This window comes from Myotis davidii, unplaced genomic scaffold (assembly GCF_000327345.1).
Source record: "Myotis davidii unplaced genomic scaffold, ASM32734v1 scaffold455, whole genome shotgun sequence".
Taxonomy (NCBI): Eukaryota; Metazoa; Chordata; class Mammalia; order Chiroptera; family Vespertilionidae; genus Myotis; species Myotis davidii.
In genome coordinates, this window is record NW_006287459.1 from 2,838,030 (window position 1) to 2,841,591 (window position 3,562).

Sequence of the window (3,562 nt, forward strand, 5' to 3'; positions counted from 1 at the left end):
CGCCTCTCTCCCGGCGGCCCCAGGGCCCCAGGGCCCCTCACCTCTCTTCCCCTGCGGGCCCTCACTTCTCTCCTCGGACCTCCCCTCCAGCCTTCTCCTTCCTCCTCTTGCTCCGCCCCCTCCGCTCGCCGCTTCTCACTTACTCCCCCAAGTCACTCATCGGCGGCACCCCGGTTCCCCACTTTGCTGCCCCTTCCTCTGGCGGTGGCATCGGTGCCCACACTCAGCGGTCAGGCCCGGACGGCTCTAGCCCAAAACTCCCACCACACTCCCCAGAATTGTCCTGACACTGCCTCCTGGTGCCTTTCCGATAACTCCCTCCTCCCATCAGGAACGCAACAGCCATTCACGGAACACTCTCCTTGAGCCTGGCATTGACTTCAGTTACCTGCAATCCCTCTTTTAAAAACGTGAGATACAATTGACATGTAATAGTGTATTAGCTTTAGGTGTACAACATCATGGTTCCATATTTGTATACATTGCAAAATGATCACAAGAAAGCTAGCTAACATCCATCACATACATAGGCACTTAGTTACCCCCATCCCCCCCCTCAATTTTCCCCCCTTGGGATAAGGACTTTTAATATCTACTCATTGGCAACTTTCAGATAATGAATACAGTATTATTAAGTATTGTCACTATGCTGTACATGACATCCCAGGACATTTATTTATTTTGTAATTGGAGCTTTGTACCTTTTGACCCCTTCCACCCATTTCGCCCGCCCCCATACACTTCTTTTTACAACCCTTTAGGGTGCGTGTTCTCATCTTCAATCGATGGAGTAGAAGTTGAGTTGCGCAAGGCCACGCTGGGAGGTGGCAGTCCACGCCAAGTCAGCCTGGCCCGGGCTTTCTCGTTCCACTTTTCTCTGTCCGTCCTCTCCAGCCTCCTGCCAATCCCAGCCTCCGACATGTGGGGAGGCTGCTGGTGCCTTTGCCTGTGCTGAGTTGGAAGAGAGGCTGTGGACCACGTGGAAGGCCCTCATCCTTTCTCACCGTTTCCTGCTGCCGACATCCGCCTCTAGGCCTCTCGCCTCAGCCTCTCCACAGTGTGCACCCCTTCACGGGCACTTCCACCCTTTCTCTTCCTCATGTTCACCGGCTTTTTCCACCTGAGCCCTGGCATGGAGCGCCCCCCTCCTCCTGCAGGGGACCCCTCCCCATCAGTCTCGTCCTGGTGTTTTCCTACTCATCCTTCTCTGACTCTTCCTCAGGAAGAGCTGCCCGACCCCCAGCCAGCGAAGGCAGGGCTCCCTTCTCTCTCACAGCAGGACACTCTGCTGTTTTCATCCACAGCACCTCCCGCAGTTGTTATTATGTGCTCGGAAGGTGTTTCAAGCCTGTGTCCCCTGCTTCAGGGGAATCTTCATGAGCTACGGGACAAGGGGGTGCCTGTTCTGGTCGCTGTTGTACTTGGCATCCCAGATACAGGAGGGGCTCAACACATAGCCGTTGAACAAATGAACGAGTGAGCCTGGGTTCCAGACTGTTTGTCAAGACAGTGTTGCTTTGGAGGATCCACGTTCCCTAGTCCCTCCCCCAGACCACGTTCCTCCATGTGATTCTCTGGTTTCCTCACACCCCACTTCCTCCCTCCCTGCAAATGAAAGGGGTTCTGGTTCGACTGCTGATTTCACATTGTGTTACCAGAAGTCAGCGATAACCCTCGGCCGTTTTGTGGCCTGAAGGGAACAGCTTTCTCGTTGGGTTGGTGATGAAAACCAATGGCCTTCCATGACATAGAAGTCTAACTTCCAACAAATACCCCAAGCACACTCGTCCTTTAACATCTTGCTGTTCTAAAGTCCACGTCCCCACCCTCGTTTCTACTTTCCACCGGAATGCTCACTCATTGCCTTACATAACTAGAACTTAGGACTGGATAATTGCACAGCTTATATGAATTCATCACTTGATATTTGTTGGACAAATCGATCTGGTGTGCCCATGCATTGTTCCAGGCATTTTCAGAAATAAGAGAAAAAATACAAGGGTCCTTCCTGCAAAGAATGTATCACTTCTCTAAGAATTAAAGTACAGTACAGTGGACTTGGCCCTGGAAGTATGGAGCAGTGAACAGAGCCTTTCTTAGGCTTTGCTTTAGCTTCCTGCAGGGCCTCAGGGTCATGCCGGCCAAGTTGATTATCATTGGCTAATGCTATGAAAAATGTGGCTAATTTAGTGCCAAAGTGTTCATGGCGGGTTCCAGCTTGAACTGTTTCCATAGCCCTGCACTGTCCTCCGGCAAGATCCCAATTCATTAGCAGCTCCCTGCATGATTCAGCGCCTGCCTGCCTCTCCAACATCAATCTTGGGCCCTCCAGGGGCCTGCGGAGTGGCTGAGGTTCTTCCTTCTCCTGCTTCGGCATGTGCTGGAGCCTCGGTCTCCTCAGCTTCTCCAGCTCTCTCTCTCTCTCTCTCTCTCTCTCTCTCCTCTCTCATTCTGAAACACAGGTACAGAAGCTTGGACAGCAAGGGAGGGGAGGGACCCAGACAAGCCGAATGGGGGAGGCGGGAGAGACTACCATGTCATGTGGCTGGCTGAAGACCAGGCCCCAATGGAGAAGGAGTTGGATGGATTAAAAACGAAATGCAGGTAGGAATGCAGACCACTGCCCGGAGCGAGCTCTGGACTCACTCACCACCACCCGTTCCCTGCTGGGGAAAGGGGCCCTGGCTGGTTTCCTGGTGGGGAGGTTTCCTGGTGTGTGTGTGGGGAGGGGTGTGTTGGCGGCCGTGGGAGCCCTCACCCTCCTGACATCTTTGCTTGCCCCAGCTCTCCACTTGCCACCTGCCTAGCTCTGTGAGAGGCTCTGTGAATCACAGGACCTCGTGGTCATGCCTCGCCTCACTGAGGAGTAAATAACATCAAATCTCCCACAAGCAGAGCAGCGGGTAGAAATGAGGTGACACGCACAGCCTGAGCTCGGGTTCTGCTCTCCTTCATGAGCTGGCACCGCAGACGCGAGAGGCATGTTGCCAGCTCCCCGTGAGCTTTTTGGGCCACTGACCCAGAGCTCTGGCTGCTTTAGCTTCATCTGGATTTGATATTCAGACTGCCAGACTCAGCAAGAGGCAGAGCAGGCCCAAAGATCACCATTTCGGTCCAAATGGGGGAAATCTGAAATACGAAGACGAGGATACATGGATTTGGTTGTGTCTCCAGTTCCTTGAGACAGGCCTACCCTTCATCGCACTCGCGAATGCTGCTAACACATCTCAGGAGTGACGCTAGTGCTTCAATAGTCAGAACTGCTTGCCACAGCCTGGCATGTGAAGCCCTTTGAATACATAAAAGAGAATGCTCCTGGGGTAGCCGAGGGAATATGTGGTCAAGCAGAGGCCAGTAATGTCTTGTGGCAGATGCTTTGGCCTCATTCCAAAAGAGTGTTGTCATCTTTGTTTCCTGGTGTCTGTCCCAGGCCTATCTCTGGAGCAGCCTCCCAGCCTGGCTAGAGTCAGGGTAGGAGAAAAGCAATTTGACTTTTTTCTCTTTCTTTCTTTCTTTCTTTCTTTCTTTCTTTCTTTCTTTCTTTCTTTCTTTCTTTCTTTCT

The 3,562-nt window shown here is 52.6% G+C and overlaps 1 protein-coding gene across 1 annotated transcript in view; it reads right to left on the reverse strand.

The window, feature by feature from the left end:
* OCIAD2 (OCIA domain containing 2) overlaps positions 1–269 on the reverse strand; it is a 16,926-nt gene extending 16,657 nt beyond the window's left edge. Inside the window, exon 1 of the mRNA XM_006759272.2 lies at positions 42–269. The gene's annotated coding sequence lies outside the window, so the exon portion shown is untranslated. The remainder of the gene's footprint in view (positions 1–41) is intronic.
* Positions 270–3,562: the final 3,293 nt, after the last annotated feature.